Below are 19213 nucleotides of genomic sequence, written 5' to 3' on the forward strand. Positions count from 1 at the left end.
GGTCAAACTAGCAATTACATATCCGGCGTCAACAAAGATTGAACCGGAAGTCGTACTGTGTATAATGTTTTATATTGTTTAATCTGTAGAATAGCGCTTACATTGGATCAAAGTTCTGTTGCGGGTTGACGTCGTCATAACGCTGACGTCGCAGACTGCTATAATGCTCGGTGAACGGAATAGACTGCCGTTTAAGCTCGTAGCTAATGCTAAGCTAGGCTGGCTATTAAATGCTAAGCTAGGCTGCAAGCTAACGAGTGTTACTGGAAGCTAATGTAGCTAATGCGTCTACTGTTATGAATGGCAGACTGTGTAGCATGGCTAGTTTAGCTAAGGCTACCTAGCGATGCTACATGCTAACAAGGCTACCCAATGCTAATGTTGCTGAATGAAAGGGTTGAAAGTAACTGTGGTGATGTGATATAACGTGTGTTTATTGAATGGATTAATGGTTAGGAATGAAAGGAGAAAATGGGTTATTTTTGTAAACAGAATGTAATTCCCGTAACGAGGTCTTACGTGATGCTACTCTTGGTGGCTGGGCACGAGACCTCGCATGTTTGTAAACATGATGTAACTCCCGTGACGAAATCTCGCGTGAGGCTACTACTGTGTGGCTGACTACGAGACCTTAGGGAGATGCGGAGAGCAACTTCCGGTATAAAAGGATTCTGGGGGTTGTGGTTTCTTATTGAGTAAGCACGTCGGTTTGACGTCGTGTGGTGCTTTGCTGCGTGATGACGCACTTGTTGTAGGAAGGTGAAGACGCCTCCTTCAACGGGACATTGTGGGTATTGAAGTACAATAGATGTGATGTTCGAAAAATACAGTAGAGGGCGATGTTGCCTCTCTTACTCCCTCCCTCTCTCTCTTTTTTATTTTCCTTTCCTCCCTTTATCCCTCGCACTCTCTTTCTCTCTCTCTCTCTCTCTTCCACTCATTCTCCCTCCCTCTCTTCTTTCTCTCTCTCTCTCTTCCACTCACACTCTCCCTCCCTCTCTTCTTTCTCTCTCTCTCTCTTCCACTCACACTCTCCCTCCCTCTCTTTCTTTCTCTCTCTCTCTTCCACTCACACTCTCCCTCCCTCTCTTCTTTCTCTCTCTCTCTCTCTCTCTCTCTCTCTTCCACTCACACTCTCCCTCCCTCTCTTTCTCTCTCTCTCTCTTCCGCTCACTCTCTCCCTCCCTCTCATCCTTTCTCTCTCTCCCACTCTCTCTCTCCCTCCCTTTCTTCCACTCTCTCTCTTCCTCCCTTTCTTTCTCTCCCTCCCTCACTTCTCTCCCTCCCTCTCTTCCTCCTTTTCTCTCTCTTTCTCCTTCCCCTCCTCCCTCTCCCTCCCTCCATCTCTCCTTTCCTCCCTCCATCCATCCCTCCTGTCCTCCCATTCCTCCCCCTCTCTCCCCGTCTACCCTCTCGTTCTTCCTCCTTCTCCTTTCCTTCTTCCTCGTTGGGTTGCACATTGGACTGAAGGTGATTGGAGATACGCTAAAGCAAGAGGCGGCTCTCACTCTCTCTTTCCTTCCCTTCCTCCCTTCCTACTTCCTACAGTAGCTCCCTTCCTAGCTTCCTTCCATTCCTCCCTTCCTACCTCCTAGCTCCCTTCCTAGCTTCCTTCCCTTCCTCCCTTCCTAGTTCCTAGCTCCCTTCCTAGCTTCCTTCCCTTCCTCCCTTCCTAGTTCCTAGCTCCCTTCCTAGCTTCCTTCCCTTCCTCCCTTCCTAGTTCCTGGCTCCCTTCCTGGCTCCCTTCCCTTCCTCCCTTCCCTTCCTCCCTTCCTGGCTCCTCCCTTCCTTTCCTCCCTTCCCGTCCTTCCTCCCTAGTCTCTCCCTCCCTAGTCATTTCTCCCTTGCTGCCTAGATTGCTCTCCTACACCCCTCCTCCTTCCAGCGCCCCTGGGTTCGTAGGTGAGAACTTACATCCCAGAGTTTCACGGGGGAGGATTTTCCGTTTCCTTTCCCTGCGTGTCCATGCCTTTTCCCTGCCCGGCTACACCCCCTCATTGGGGATTTGGCTAAGGGTGGGTTGAGATGTTGTGTGTGTTGTTTGTGGGTGGACGTGTTGTTAAAAGGCATGTTGTTTTTTGTGGAGATTACAGGAGGTATAGGACACGCGCCGGTGAAGGAGGAACGCGGAGGAGGACGAAACACTCACCATGGTTCCTGGTTTGAGTGACAGTAGTAGACGTGCGCTTTGGACGTGCACTATATCGATTGTTTGGTTGTTTATGTTGGCAAGCGTAGTACTGTATATTCCACCCGGCAGCCTGAGCTGCCAGAGGTAGTGGTAGTGGGTAAACGGTCGCTGCCTGACCATAACGGAAATTTATTTCTGAAAATGGCGAGGGCAGTGGCGAAGGTGGCGAATAAATGGGATTGCTATGTGTGCGGCTTAGCCCCACAAGCGGCCGCTGCTGGCCTTCCTTTGTTAGCACACCCTATAACTGAGTGTCATGCCTCGGTGTTAAGGGATTTGCCTTTCCCTGCCCTATGTAAGGGGGTGGGACCGGAAAGGATTGGGGAATATCTGGGGTCAGGACTGACAAAGAATGTGATGAAAGTAAGCGCGCTGTTGGACGTTGGCCCCATTCCAGTGGCTTATAGGCAGACAGAGTTTAGGAGGTGTGTAGAAGGTAAGTCAGAAGGAAAGGTTGTGGGGTACTTGGGTAATTGCGTGGGGAGTAAGGGAGTCTGGGGCAAGGATTCAGAGGCGCCAGCTCCGCCTGGGACGTTTTGGATCTGTGGTGATTTAGCATATGCCTCACTGCCAATAGACTGGAGGGGAAGATGTGCGTTGGGTTACTTAGTACCCGCTATGAGGGTGACGGAGGTCTTGCCAACGCACCCGGTGACTAGGAGAGCGCGAAGTACTCATGTGAGTCGGGCCTTTGGGGTAATGCTTCCAGGATATGGGGTGTGGGAAAATAGGAAGGAAATTGATCACATGGCTAAGGTGTTTCAGGATATGGCTGAGACGACGGCGAAGGGATTTAGTCTGGAGAACGAGGAACTGCGATCGGTTAGATTGATGGAGATGCAGACTAGGGCTGCATTAGATTTTTTGTTGGCTGCCTCAGGTGGGACGTGTGTGTTGATAGGGCAGGAGTGCTGTACGTTCGTTCCCGCGAATGATGAGATGGGCATGCCGGACATAATTGAGCATTTGAAGAACATTACGAGGGATCTGCAGGAGTCTCAGGGGGAATCATGGGCAGATTGGGGTCAAGGGCAGCTAGGGTATATAGGTTGGGTGATAGTTAAGTACCTACTCTATGCAGTGGTGGTATTTGTAATATTAGTCGTGGTACACAAGTAGGTACAAGAGGAGATTGAAAGGAGGGAGCGAGCAACTCGGCCCCGAACTCCTGCTACCAGAGCGGTGAAGATATATCTAGAAGAAACGCAGCAACAAAGGAGGACTGCACCGCTCTCTGCCGGACAGAAGGATATCCTCTGGGCGGAAGGACAGGGACGCCTAGGGGGCGGAGGGAGGACTCAGGCTAAAGGACTGGATTTAAAAAATATATATATACAGTAGCGACCTCAGCGATAGGGAGTACTACCGTAAGAGAGAGCCAGCGAGAGGTTCCCCCCCCTTGGCCGTCAGAGACCTCAGCAACAGGGGAGACTACCGCCAGAGAGAGCCAACGAGAGGTCCCCCCTTTCATTGGCCCCCCCCCCCTCAGCCGTCAGATACCAGGACGAACGAGAGGAAGACTCAGCGGTGGGCGCCACAATGGACGAGTGGAAGAAAAAGGATAAAGAAGAGGAGCAAGAGCAAGAGGAGGAACAGAGGGGAGCCTCCATGAGGACACCAAAAAGTAGATCATCTGCTCCAAACTACTCTTCCCCACCAGCCGCCAAAGAAAGCAGCGAGATGATGAGACTGAGAGACGCCCTGGAGGAATTAAGAGTAAAGCACAGGGGAATAGTCAAGGAAAAAAGCGAGCTTGAAGAACGGATACAGGTCTACAACGAGGACCAAGATGCCGTTTCCGAGGGCTACAAAGCGGTCACCCACTCCTGGAGACAGGCCGAAACCATACGAGAAGCTTTGGAAGAAGAAAGTGACAAAATACTGAGAAACATCAAAGAGTTGGAAAAGACCGAGACGAAAAGCCCCAGTCACCATAGCCCCAGTAATAATAAAACCACAGGGGTTGGAATATAAGCCCTGGCATGCTTCAGATATGACCCAAATATCGGAGAAATTGCCATCCCTCCAGAACGGGGCATTTCCGTGGATTGCCAAACTGGAGGAACTGATGGTAGGCCAACAGCTGGCTGTCGGCGATGTCAAGCGGTTGTTCTCTCACAAAGTAGGAGTCTCGGCCATGGAAGAACTACTACACAAGGCTGGAATGATGAGGTACGTAGTTTCAGGAGCACATGACCAGGACCTATTCGCCGCCCACAGGGGAGTACTGTGGCAAGCCCTGCGGGAAACCTATCCAACCATGATGCACCCAGACAAGATCTACATTGGTACCTTGGGGCCTGATACCCACCCCAGGGAGTATGTGGCGAAGGCCTACGCCACCTGGAGAGACATGACTGTCCAAGACCCAGAAGCCAATCCGATAGGGGAGGCGATGCTCAGAGAAAAGATTCAGCGGGGCCTCTCCAATGAGGTGAGACAAAAACTGAATGAGGTGGTATGTCTGGGAAGTCTTCCCTTAAACCAGTACATGGAAAACGTGAGCCATCAAGTTGAGCTGTAAAGGAAGAAGGAGCAACAGGCCAAGGAAAAAGAAACGTCTAGCCAGCGAAAGCTCTTGTACCAACAGCCTGTCGAGGCAACCAAGGTAGTGGAATACCTACAGGCTATGGTACAAGCCACACAGCCCAAAGCCGAGATGGGGACTGGTGGACAACTAAACAACCAGGAACCAGCACAGCCCGGAACACAGGGAGGGCCGGCACCAGTACAGCAACAGTACCAGAGGGGGCCGAACTGGCAGCCCCGAGGACAGAATGGAGGCCAAAGAGGAGGACCGACTGGATTCCCGTATTCGGCTGAATTTTGGAATTGTGGAGAAATAGGACATCTGGCCAGAAACTGTGACAAAGGGTGGCGAACCCAAAGAGCCAGCAACAGGGGTCGAGAAAATACCAGAGGAGGAGGCCGAGGAGGATACGGCCGACTCCAGGATCAGTATTACGGGCCGACGCGAGGCCAGACCCAGAATAAGAATCAAGGCCAGACCCAGAATCCGAATCAAGGCCAGACCCAAAATCAGAATCAGCAACAGGACATGGGCCCAGTAAATCCATCCAGGGGGCCGGAGCAGACGTTCTGACGGGGCCCAGATAATTCAATGGGGGGGTGTCAGCTGTCATTGTCAAACTTAAGGGAGCCCATAGTGTACGTAACGGTAAATGATCAATCTGTCAGGATGATGGCAGACACCGGCGCGGCGTTCACTGTAGTCCAACTTAAGGATGCCACACACCTACCCATGTCCGGTCGATATGTACGGACAATTGGATTTGAGGGAATCAAACAGCTGATCCCAGTGACAGAACCTGTCACCCTGAAATACAGAGGCAAAGAAGCGACTGTTTCCATATTGGTCTCTGACACCGCACCCATCGGCTTACTGGGCAGGGATGGCCTTGGTATGCTGGGGATGAACATTTTATGCACGCCTGATGGTTGTGTGATCGATGTCCCGGAGGATCACTACTATCAGATGATGCAAAGGACAGACACCCGACCACCGGAAGTATACTGGTTGGGAGACCTAAGCCAGGAATTGCTCGGGCCAGCGTTGGAATGGGATACATTCATCACAGCCAACATGCCAGAAGCAAAGAACCCAGAGACACCATACCAGTGCACTCTACAGTACTATAGAGATGCGGATCGGACACAAGCCAAGGAGTGGCTGAGAAATCAACCAGAGGAGGTACAGCTCAATGCCACCAGCATTATAATGGGACCCCAAGGAGCAGCAATACGGCTTGCACGGAGCACCTATCTGCAAAAGGAACACGAGATCACAGGCAGCGTTCCCCACGTGACGCTAAAGGTGACAGACTCGTGCGATCAACAACACATCGGAGGGATGAGGAAAGAGGCAGAAGAAATGGATTTCGAACAGACGAAGGAGAACCGACTCATATGGATAAGCCCGGACAAGCGGTTTGTCAAGATAATGATTCAAGGCACAGGGATGGGACGTCCCCAAACGGTGCAGCTGTCACAGGAGACAGTGGAAGGAATCCCCCAGAAATTGAGCCTCCAGGAGGAGATGATGGGGGCCGTGCCAGAAGTGTTGTGGTCGAAACATAGCACTGACATCGGACTGATCAAATCTGCTCAACCAGTGAGGGTGGAGCTTAGACCAGGAGCAACCCTGCCCTGGAAGAGTCAGTACCCACTGAAGGAAAAAGCGGTGGCTGGAATCGAGCCACAAATCATAGGACTTCTGAAAGCAGGAGTACTACAGAAAACGAATAACCCCAGGAGCAACACGCCGTTGCTTCCAGTGGAGAAACCTGACACCTCGTACCGGTTGGTACACGACTTGAGGGCGGTTAATGAGGTTTTAATTGACTATCCCGCTGATGTCCCAGATCCCCACACACTACTGACATTCATCCCACCGCAGGCTGAGTATTTTACGGTTATCGATTTGTGTAGTGCTTATTTTAGTGTACCCTTGAGCAAGGAGTGCCAAATTTATTTTGGTTTTACCTATAAAAATGAGCATTATGAGTATACTAGGATCCCCCAGGGATTAAAGCATTCTCCACACATATTTAACAAAATCTTAAGAGAAGATCTAGATGGGTTAGACCTGATATTGAAGTCCAGAGTCATTCAGTATATGGATGACATTATTTTGTGTGCCGATGATCAGACAACATGTCATAAGGAATCTGTTAAGTTATTGCAGCTGTTAGCAGAGAAGGGCCACAAGGTGTCTTTGAAAAAATTGCAATATTGTCAACATAAGGTGACATATCTAGGTCAATTAATTTCACAGGGCCATCGGGCTATTTCAGAGGAACATTTGGTGACTATTAAGAAAGCTCCCAAACCAGTGACTGTACGTCAGATGATGGCTTTTCTGGGGATCGTGGGGTATAGTTCCACTTGGGTGGAGAACTACACAGAGCTAGTAGGGCCCTTAAGAGCCATGATAAAAGTGTGCGGAAACGATAAGTTGAGTGCTAAATGAACATGGACTGAGGAGGGCCTGTGGGCATTTGAAACCCGTATGTTAGCTGCCCCTGCCCTGGCTTTGCCTGATTATACAAAGCAATTCATACTCTATGTCTCTTCCTCTTCAGATCAGAGGTATGCATGCGCTGTGCTGGCCCAAAACACCGGGGTGGGGATCCATCCACAACCAATAGGATACTACTCCGTCGCCTACTCAGAGGTGGAAATGGGAATGCCTCCGTGCTACCGAGATTGCACCGAGGTCTTCTTGATGTACGAAAAAGCTGCAAGTATCATGATGGGGTATCCAGTAAATATTATGGTAGCACATGCAGTAAAAAATTTGTTGGAATCTGGTAAATCTGCACTAACGATACCCCATCTTAAAAATTATTACAGGATTTTGGAACAGGAAGATGTTACTTTGACTAGGTGTTCCACGGTGAACCGAGCGCAGACCCTTCCTAAGCCTGAGGATGGAGACCCTCACGACTGCGTGGCTGAAGCCGAGTGCGCTACCGTTAGCATTAATGGCGTGTCGTTCAAGTGAAATTCGAAGCCTGCGTTTAACACCGCACGAAATGTTGTTTGGCCGATGTATGGTTGTGCCAGGCTTGCGCGCAACAGGCAAAGGTCCGAGTTTGGACATCCTGGACCATGAGATGCGTGAGTACGTAAAGTACATGACAAAGCTCCACGGGGCGATTTTCGATTATGTTTCCAGTAAACAGGAAACAGAGGAGGAGAATAGGCGGAGTGCACCTCAGATAATACCAGGAGATTACGTTTATGTAAAAGTGTTCAGACGTAAGTGGTACGGAGCGCGGCGAGAAGGACCGTATGAGGTCGTAAGAGCTACGGAAAAGGCTCTATAGGTTAAAGGATCACCGATGTGGTTTCATCTTTCGCATTGCGTAAAAGCCCTGCAGGATGGGCAAGAATTGGAATCCAAACCCCTGTTCATTGATCAAGAACAGGAGGAAATGCAAGGCGAAGGGGAAAACGAGGATGATTATGGTGAACCAGACAGGGGGCAACACGATTGTCCCTCTGTGGGGAATGAAGGATTCTTGCAGGAGCCAGACAGAGGAGATCATGAATTGGAATTGAATAATGATTTTTCCTCTGTGGACTTTGAAGGCGTACCGACAGAGGTACCGGAGGCATCGGAGGAGACAGCGATTAGCGCAAATTCAACAAAGAGGCCACGGCCACAAAGGATTATCAATAGACCTCAGAGGTTTCGATGAAGGATAACTGGCAGGATTGAAGCTAAGGAAAATAGACCTCAGATGGTCCTTTCGAGGGAGAAAAATTGTAAATGTTTTCTTGTTTAAGTCTCCCTCGTTTTTTTAGAATTGTTAATCTTTTATTGGGGTGATGTATTCATCTTTTCTTGCAGAGTCAGACACACAAAATAGACACATTTGGATATTACACAATAAGTATAGTAAATAAAACAAAAAAGCTGATATGGGGAGATGTCTTCTTTTTATAGAAGGACTGCCCTAGGGCGATTAGGTGGCCGAGCGGAGATTGCGTTCGTCACCAACCCCGGAGCTGTGAGCTGAATTCGCCTGTTCGAATCCAGCTCACAGCTCCGGGGTTGTCACCAGCTTGGCTGGCCGTCCACACTAATACAATTGGCTGTATTAGAGGGTGGGAGAAACTGGCGGGGTGGGTCCGGGTCGTTGTAAACAGCGACTCCTACAGTTCGGTCGGGGCGCCTGCTAAGCGCGGATAGGACTTGAGGGGGATAGTGTGATCCTCCCGCACGCTACGCCCTCTCAATGAGAATGGACGGGGAAAAAGATAAAAAAAAAAATAAAAAAAGGACTGCCCTAGTCTTGGTGTCGTTAAACATAACTGATGATGAGGTCAATAATGAGGGTGGGGGGAAAGAGTGAAGAATGAGTTTACAACTATACATAAGAAAATGGTTATGGTATTGTGGTTTTTTGTATTTTTTTAAATACATTTTTTTTAATGAAATATTAACATGATTATGGTTTATATAATGTTTGATTTTGGAATTTACTTGTTACATAATGAGAGTTAGAACCCTCAGAGAAGGGATTGTGGTAAATTATCAAATCAAATTCCCAGTTACAGGTATACAAGACAAGGCTTGGTAAGTGAGTATGGGGAAAACAGTTAATCTTTAGGGTAAAGAGTGCAAACCGACAATACAAGGATAAGTATCAATAGAAAACTTCAGTTAAGAATCAGAAAATGTTTTTCTCTCTCTCTCCAATTGCAAATGGCATTCCGCTGTCACTTATCTTCAAATAGGAAAGCCACCAGGCTATGGTCAGGCCTTGAGGGCAGTAGGTAAAACAGATGGCCGGGCGAAACTCAACATCCCCCCACACAGGAACGGAAATAAAGAATAAGTAAGGGCCACGGTAAATAACTTAGACCAATAAAACTAGCCTAAAGGATAGAAATAGAGTGACAGGTCAACGCTCCTGTTGACTCTAGCTAGACCCCGACAGCTCACTCCTTAGAGCACTGGGAGCGGTGAGTATAATCAGGTATTTTAATCTTTATGCAGCTGGCCAGAAGCATTTGGTCAGACTCACGTCTCCCCTATACAATAAAGTTCAAAGATAGCCTGAAGGAAATGTGCAGTAGAGACGGTGAGGTTGGAGACAGAAGAGATGCTTAGTGCCTCTGGCTGCTATGAGACAGAGGTAAACTAGGGTTGGTGTAAAAACGTTGTTATAATAAAATTAAACATTCAGAACTATTCAGGAAATAGCAATAATAGTTAGCCTGTGGTGGCAGAATGCCATTTAAGTATGCCAATCTATATAAAATAGATTACATCCACATATGAATGTAAGACAAATCACATCTCATGGACAAGACAACTCTGTGTCCATGAAGGCTCTATTTTTAGAGTTGAGTAAACCTAGCCTAGGGGGAGGTTATTTATAACCTAAGGAAAGGTTAGTTGAGGTGAGGCAAACTCAGAAGCACTCCTTAGGATGACATTTAAGATCCAGATCAAACCGGTTTGATCCACAGCAAGGGAGCCGGCCAATGAACCTGTTAGTAAGTGACAGTAGATAAATCACACACACCTCCCTAATTCAGGACAACCAATGACATAAGAGGCATCCAGTCTACCAATGGGAAAAGGATCCACCTATGTTTATAACACACCCTGGGATGAGAGAGTATAAATATTGCCTCCATGCGATGACATGTAGGATTTTGGTTGTTGAACTCTTGTATGGAATAAACAATATCTCCTCCTAGTTATCCGACCGACCCTGAGTCTCTCTCTCTCTCTCTTCAGCCCTGATTAAGGGTGTATTATACCGATCATGGAAATTAATGACTAGTGTGGAGAAATCATCTTCTCAACTACAATTGGCGCCCAACCGTGTGCAACAGCGAATGAACCTTGGGTCTGCAAAGCGGGGCAGCAGCCGGCCGACATGACAAGGTGAGAGATTACTCTTGGTAAATAGAAGGCTGCTGTTTTGATCTGATGGCACATTCCCTTTTAAAAGAACCAAAGATGAGATTGACGGCACGGGAGAGTCGGATGACTAGTTTTTTGTTTTCTTTAAAAGACTGTTAGACGAACTAACAGTGTATTTTTCTTTTTTCTTTTTTTTTCTGTGTCCAGAGGCGCGCTAAATCTGGGCATAGTGAAGGGAAGACATCTGGTTTCAATTTTTGAGGCTGAGGGTGTGTGAGAACTTAGCCGGTATAGATTAACCTGTTGAGGGCTGTCATGTACAAAGGTCTAACGACCGCACCGAAGAGTATCTGGAGCAGGCTGTACATGAACAGAAACAGCCTCTCTCAGTAAATGCTTTCAAAATAGTCCCTGGCAGGTAGGTAATAATAAACACAAGACGTTGTTCCAAAAATAGTAAATGATATTTATTATGCCGGGTAGGAATTGAAACCTCCACTGATGTTTAGATCGGCCACAAAGGGAAAAAACAACCCACAAACAATTAACAAACAGGGAGAAGGGTAAGGGGAGAACAAACAAGGTAAGTATAATAATAATCAAGTCTGGATAAACAAAGAAACACCACTCTAACCATGCAGCTCACAGTGTAGGATGAACACCACTCTAACCCCAATGTTTGGAGTGTAGGATGAATCACCACTCTAACCATATAGCTCACAGTGTAGGATGAATCTAAGAAGGCCAACAAGATCTACATATATATACTTAAAGGTACAAGCTCACCTGGATAAACAAGGAAACACCACTCTAACCATGCAGGCTCACAGTGTAGGATGAACACCACTCTAACCCCAATGTTTGGAGTGTAGGATGAACACCACTCTAACCATATAGCTCATGGTGTAGGATGAATCCTGGGTGGCCAACAATATATATATATATCTCCCACACAACAGTGGAGAACAATGGCAACCTCACTCTACTCTGGTCGCTGGCAATTGACTGAGAATGAGGCGCCCAGACGTGTGTGTGCTGTCAGGTATTTGGCTACCCATCCCTCTCGAGGTGATTGCCATCAGCTGTCATTCATTAGGCAATCAGCACTCTTCAGTAGGGATGGGCAGCACCTGACAGGGAGAGAAAAGAGACAGCATTAGCTCTCATGTTCACACACATCACATACAAAACATAACACATTAAATATACTAACCTGATGTTCAGAAGGTGTCATAAATACAGTAATAATGGTAATGACCAACCCACGTACCCAGGTACGTCACACCTCCCCCCATAAGAGCGAACCTGTAGGGTTAGCAAAACATTATTACTTATTACCCAACATCCGATTAGTACCACACCCCAGGGAAAACAGAAGCAACAACAACCTCTACTTTGACAGGCCGCTCCGCCGATACCGTCCTGTCAACAGGAGACAACAAACTGGAAACTTCCTGGGAAAACAAATAAAACACAAAAAAAAATCATCTCATCGCGCTTAACAGGACAGCAAACAGGGAACAAAAATCAGCACATGTCCCTGGCACCATCACAGCGCCCATGTCCTTTCAAAAATGGCGTCACAAAAAATAACATGGTCAGGATCAAAAATGATGCCACTCAAATTAGAACCTTGGTACCGGCTGGAACAATAACTTTCCTCAGAGGTATCACCTCCGGGAAATGGGTGGAACCACATATAATTGTCAACATGTAATGATTTTCCGCCCTTGTTTTAGGCAGATGACAGACACATGTTCAAAAGGTTCCCCCATGTCCGGAATGGAGCGCATGTGTGCGTCCCCACTATTACAAGTTTTAGCAATACCTAAATTAGCAGACTACACATGGTCATGTGCCACCATTTACATGTAATGTCCACATATCATCGGCAACACAATTTGACGCTTTGTATTCCAGTCTTCTCCACACCTCAATGGTTTTGGTAGAAGTAATTCTGGTTGATAACTGGAGTCTACAGCAGCTATTCCGAAAGAACACTGACGCTACATCTCCCTGCTCCATCGATCCATTTTAGCATCTTTGATCATTACAGCAGAAAAAAAAAATCCACATGTAGTACTCTCTATTTTACTAGGCTCTATTGACAAGCTTTGCATTATTTTTTTGAATAGATCAACAGAAAAGCTGAACGGGTCTTGACAAAGGGGTGGGGTGAAAACACAAGCTGCTGCTGACACACAGTATCAAATTACCCATTTCTCTCCAAAGTCTCCTTTCAAATCCTTTAGTCGATAAACACCCGGTCTAGGTGTGCAACACCCCCTCTATCACAAAAGTCTGTTTCCTACTAGCAGTAGCACTGGCCACTGCCGCAAAACAACTTGATAGGCAGGAATCACTGTGCTGAGCAATGATCAATGCTTGACGAGTCTGTGGTAGTGAAACGCCAGCAGACTTGGGAATTACCAGCTTCCCCTGAACGCTACTTACAGCAACCTCTTCCATCCTTCCAATAGATGGCCCCCTGTCCTCAGCGATAGCCTCGCTACTGACAGAGTCACTCAACGCCAAAGCTTGAGTTCGCTTCCTGTCCCGTGCCTTGGTGACAACACAAGCACAAAAAACATTGGGGTGATTATTAATCAATTCATCACAACACAAGTCAGTTAGTGGAGCGTTTTCAACCTCCAACACAGGGATCACACTCTCCCCAGCAATATCGTTCCCCATGATAAACTCAACGCCCTCCACAGGGAAACATGGGCGAACGGCGACCGGAAAACAACCTGTGATAAGATCTGACTGTACATGCACCTTATGCAACGGCACGCGCATACACCCCATTTCTATACCTCTTACCATCGCACTAGACTGACAGTAAGAGTCTTCATTTAGCGGTAAGACATCAGCCAGGATGAATGACTGAGCACAACCTGTATCACGGAGTATTCTCACCTTCCGTTGGTCACAGACGTCACCCGACAGTGACACACACCCATCAAACAGAAAGGGTTTAAAACAGCCATCACCTTCTTTTTTCAGAGAGCTATTCTGGTCAGAACATGACACTGTACCAATCACCCCCACACCTCTTGGTTTCTGAGCTGACCCTCTTCTCTCCTGTCGCTTCCTCAGCGTATGACATCCTTTTACCATATGACCTAATGCAGAGTCAAAACTCTCAGGATCCGACACACCAACATCGTGATCACAAACCTCCATAGCTCTACTCAAAAAATCTATACTCGGCACTCTGCACTCTGTACTCTGAATACAGTTTATGAAAGAAAGTATACTGCCGTAGCAACACACAATACTACCCACAATACTACACCGAATCAGACTTCAATAAGCCCCACAAAATAGCCACTCACCTATAGTACTCAATAATGTCCCTGTGCAACACTCAACAGCCACATTATGCAGTATGACAACCTGACCAATTCGATTCAATATCCACATCTAACATTCATGAAAACAATAAATGTCGGTTCTAACCACCTAATTAGGATCACACTGGGTAACACTAACTACCCCGTCTAAACTACTTCCCTAGCGGAATGAGGACTACACATATCTTCAGTCGCTTACCGATTTCATTGCACACTCCACCGGAATAGACGACGCGTGCCCCCCTCCCCCTAACCAAGCAGGTGATCCACCCTTTACCTATGTGGAAAAAAATAGAATGGTTAAGAGCATAACTTACAACAATGGTTTACAACAGTCAAGTGTGCAGCACGGAAAAATGGATATATAATAATATAACTTACCAAATAAAATAAAAACGCAACCTACCTGACACGCTCCAATCGACAAGTCCACATGTCACATAACAACAAGGAACTATACAATTGTGCAAACTAACGAGCCCCCATGTCATGTACGAAGGTCTAACGACCGCACCGAAGAGTATCTGGAGCAGGCTGTACATGAACAGAAACAGCCTCTCTCAGTAAATGCTTTCAAAATAGTCCCGGGCAGGTAGGTAATAATAAACACAAGACGTTGTTCCAAAAATAGTAAATGATATTTATTATGCCGGGTAGGAATTGAAACCTCCACTGATGTTTAGATCGGCCACAAAGGGAAAAAACAACCCACAAACAATTAACAAACAGGGAGAAGGGTAAGGGGAGAACAAACAAGGTAAGTATAATAATAATCAAGTCTGGATAAACAAAGAAACACCACTCTAACCATGCAGCTCACAGTGTAGGATGAACACCACTCTAACCCCAATGTTTGGAGTGTAGGATGAATCACCACTCTAACCATATAGCTCACAGTGTAGGATGAATCTAAGAAGGCCAACAAGATCTACATATATATACTTAAAGGTACAAGCTCACCTGGATAAACAAGGAAACACCACTCTAACCATGCAGGCTCACAGTGTAGGATGAACACCACTCTAACCCCAATGTTTGGAGTGTAGGATGAACACCACTCTAACCATATAGCTCACGGTGTAGGATGAATCCTGGGTGGCCAACAATATATATATCTCCCACACAACAGTGGAGAACAATGGCAACCTCACTCTACTCTGGTCGCTGGCAATTGACTGAGAATGAGGCGCCCAGACGTGTGTGTGCTGTCAGGTATTTGGCTACCCATCCCTCTCGAGGTGATTGCCATCAGCTGTCATTCATTAGGCAATCAGCACTCTTCAGTAGGGATGGGCAGCACCTGACAGGGAGAGAAAAGAGACAGCATTAGCTCTCATGTTCACACACACACACATCACATACAAAACATAACACATTAAATATACTAACCTGATGTTCAGAAGGTGTCATAAATACAGTAATAATGGTAATGACCAACCCACGTACCCAGGTACGTCACAAGGGCCATATAAGGAATAGCAAAGGTAACAGATGACTTTGTTTTGTACACAAGTGACAGAGATAACGGCTACGACTCTGGATGTGTGTGTGTTTAACGATTACGTGTGTGAGTAGCGTTAGCACAGATTAAGTACCTTTCCTCTAGGGGATCTTGAGTGATCTGAAACCTGTGGGAAGGAGACAGATTGAGGTAATGAATGACTCTCTGTGTTTATAGTATAGCTGGCACACGCTGCAATGATTATGATTGGTCATGGTAAAGTGATGTAAAGCTGATTACGTTGTTGTAATAATCAGATTGCTCACGGTGTGCTGTGACCAGAATTCTCACGTGTTGCAGGGTGGGGTACAGTTAAAAAGGGAGTGACCCCTGGTACAAAGATAACAGATGACTTTGTTTTGTACCCAAGTGACAGAGATAACGGCTACGACTCTGGAGTTGTGTGTGTTTAACGATTACGTGTGTGAGTAGCGTTAAGCACATATTAAGTACCTTTCCTCTAGGGGATCTTGTGTGATCTGAACCTGTGGGAAGGAGACAGATTGAGGTAACGAATGACTCTCTGTGTTTATTGTGTGATATGTATAGGTATTTTTATTTATATTTTAATTTGTAATGTTTGAAGTAAGTGAGAAGTCTCGTGACGAGGCACTGTGTGTTGTACGGGGGTTTCTCCACATTCTTTTGTTCTGGGCAAAGCACAAAGTGGAGGGAGCCAGGGCATTCTATTCTGGGCAAGCACAGAGCCACATCTGGTTTCAATATACTTCTAGTATGAATGGACGCGTCATTTATTTCAGAAGGGTGGGGGTCTGTGTCTGTGACAACAGGGCCATGTCTATTTATAGACAAGGCACAGACAGGCTGTTGAGAAATGAACAGATAGCACCAAAGTACATTTGATGTTCATATGAATTGAAAATCATTAATGTAATATGTTTCTTTTCTTCCCTGTTAAAACTGGACGGAGCACACCGATAAGATACCAACTAAACCATGGAATGAGGAAAGGATCAGCAGGAGACAATTTTCAGAGAAGCACCAGAGGTCGTATAAGTGCACCAGTACAATCATTGATGCTTCTCCCTCAGGAAAATCCTCACCTCATTACATGTAAATAGGGGAAGAGACAACAAACAACCTTAACTAAAATGGTTGGAAGATGGAAGAAGGAGTAAGATTAATCAATCTTGGGCTACTGATACCAGGTTATGTAGAGATCCAGGACATATGGCAAACGCCTGTCCAAAACAGATGGTGAATCGAGGTGGAACCACAAGAGGTGGTTATGGAGGAAATAGACAAAGAGGACCTGCCAATCCATGGGCAGGGCCAAACCATGGTTACTAGGGGTGCCCAGAGGATCCTAAAAAGGGAGTTCAATTTCCAATTGTAAACATGATGGCTGATACAGCGCCAATGTTGCAGGTGGAAATTGAAAACAAACAAGTTTCAATGTTGATTGACACAGGAGCAACATACACATGCGTCAGTCCAGAACATGCTAAACATCTCCCCATGTCTGGTAAATACGTTAAGACAATAGGATTCTCGGGAGTAAGACAACTATTACCAATGACAGCACCAGTCAGATTAGTAACACAAGGAAAAGAGACAAGAATTCCTGTCATAGTGTCTGATCAGACCCCGATCAATCTACTGGGACGAGATGCACTATGTAAACTAAAGATTCAAATTTGGTGTACCCCACAAGGTGTTTACATAGATCAATCAGGGGTAGATACACAGTTTGTCATTCAATCAGACCAGGCAAAAGCATACTGGCTGAGCGAGATAACTGAGCCAGTAACAAGAGCTTATGACAGATGGAAAGGATTCATACAAGCACAAATTCCAAAAGCAACAACACCACAGTTTAAATATCACTGTACAATGTACTATGATCAGTCAGGAAGCACAGGATATGAAAAAGAGTGGGAAAGCAGAACCAAAGATAAAAAAATCGATTTGAGAGGGCAATATATAATAATTGGAGATCAGGGAGCCGCGCTAAACATAGATTCAAAAAAGACTTTTATTACTGAATGGTATAATGTGCCTAAATCCAAGCCACATGTTACGCTATTAGTAAACAAGAACTTTGAATCTAAAGACATAGGACCTATGATGAAAGGGGCAACACAAATTACGTGGGAAACAACAGACAATCCATTGATTTTTATGTCACATGACAAAACCATGATCAAAATTATGTGTGATGTGGTATTGACGAGTCAGCCTCAAATAATAATGATACCAGCAGGAATGATGATGCAGCAAGTATCAGATGAGGCAGAGAGGAAAAATCCACTTGTAGAAGACATGTTAAAACAGATCCCAGTTCAGTTGTGGTCGACCCATGACACAGATGTAGGATTGGTTAAATCTGCAAATCCAGTAAGAGTAGAACTGAAACCACATGTGAAGTTGCCAACTCGACCGCAGTATCCGTTGAAGCGAGAAGCAGAGGAAGGCATAAGCAAAACGATAGAGGGATTACTGCGATCAGGAGTGTTGGTACAGACTGACAGTAGATGCAATACCCCAATCTTTCCAGTATTAAAAGCTGATAAATCAAAATACAGATTGGTGCACGACCTAAGAGCGATAAATGAGATTGTGGAAGACTGCCAAACAGATGTGCCAAACCCTCACACAATTTTGTCAAACATACCGGTGGACAGTAAATATTTCACGGTGATTGATTTATGTTCAGCCTTCTTTAGCATTCCTCTAGATGAAGAATCGCAATACCTGTTTGCATTCACGTATAGAGGAAGGAAGCTTACATATATGAGATTACCGCAGGGATTCAAAAACAGTCCACATGTTTTCAATCAGATAATAAAACATGATTTTGAGGGTATGGATACCCATGGGACCATTATTTCTTATGCAGATGACATCATCATATGTGCCAAAACATTGGATGAGTGCCATCTGGATTCGATGAAGGTGCTACAAAAGTTGGCAGAGGGAGGACACAAAGTTTCAAAAACTAAATTGCAATACTGTCTACCAGTGGTAGAGTATTTGGGAAGATCGATCTCAGAAAACTCCATTGCAATATCAGCCTCACAGTTAGAGGGGATTGGCAAAGCGCCACATCCAAAAAACGGTCCAACAAATGATGGTTATTCGTCAGAATGGATTGAGAACTATGCTGAAGTAACTGCACCTTTAAGAGAAATAATAAAAGAGGCAGGCAGTCAATCTTTGAAAGCTCCCCTAAGATGGACAGACAGGGTCGAAATAGCATTTGAGACGATTAAACAGGAAATGCAAAGGGCTCCTGCCCTGGCAACACCAAACTATAACAAACCATTCTTGTTATATGTTTCAAACCGACAGAACTCGTACGCATCAGCAGTGTTGATGCAAGACACATGCAGTGGACGTCAGAAACAACCAATTGCATATTACAGTATAAAGTTGGATAATGTAGTTCAGGGCTGGCCACCCTGCTATCAAGGACTAGCAGCTGTACATTATGCATATGAAAAGGCTGCTACTGTAACTATGGGATATCCAATTACCATTTTTACACATCATAAGATCGCGGAACTAATAGATAAAGGGAAATTTGTGGCAACACAAGCGAGGTGTTTACAGTACACACCACTGTTAACCTATCCTGATATCACAATAAAGAAATGTACGACAACCAACCCAGCCGATACCATACCACTAGAGTTTGAAGGAGAACCTCATGAATGCATTGCAGAGACAATGAGGTACACGCGATTGAGGCCTGACTTAGAGTCAGTACCAATATCAAACGCAGATGTAGTTTATTA

This window comes from Notolepis coatsorum, assembly GCF_963971535.1.
Source record: "Notolepis coatsorum genome assembly, chromosome: 5".
Taxonomy (NCBI): Eukaryota; Metazoa; Chordata; class Actinopteri; order Aulopiformes; family Paralepididae; genus Notolepis; species Notolepis coatsorum.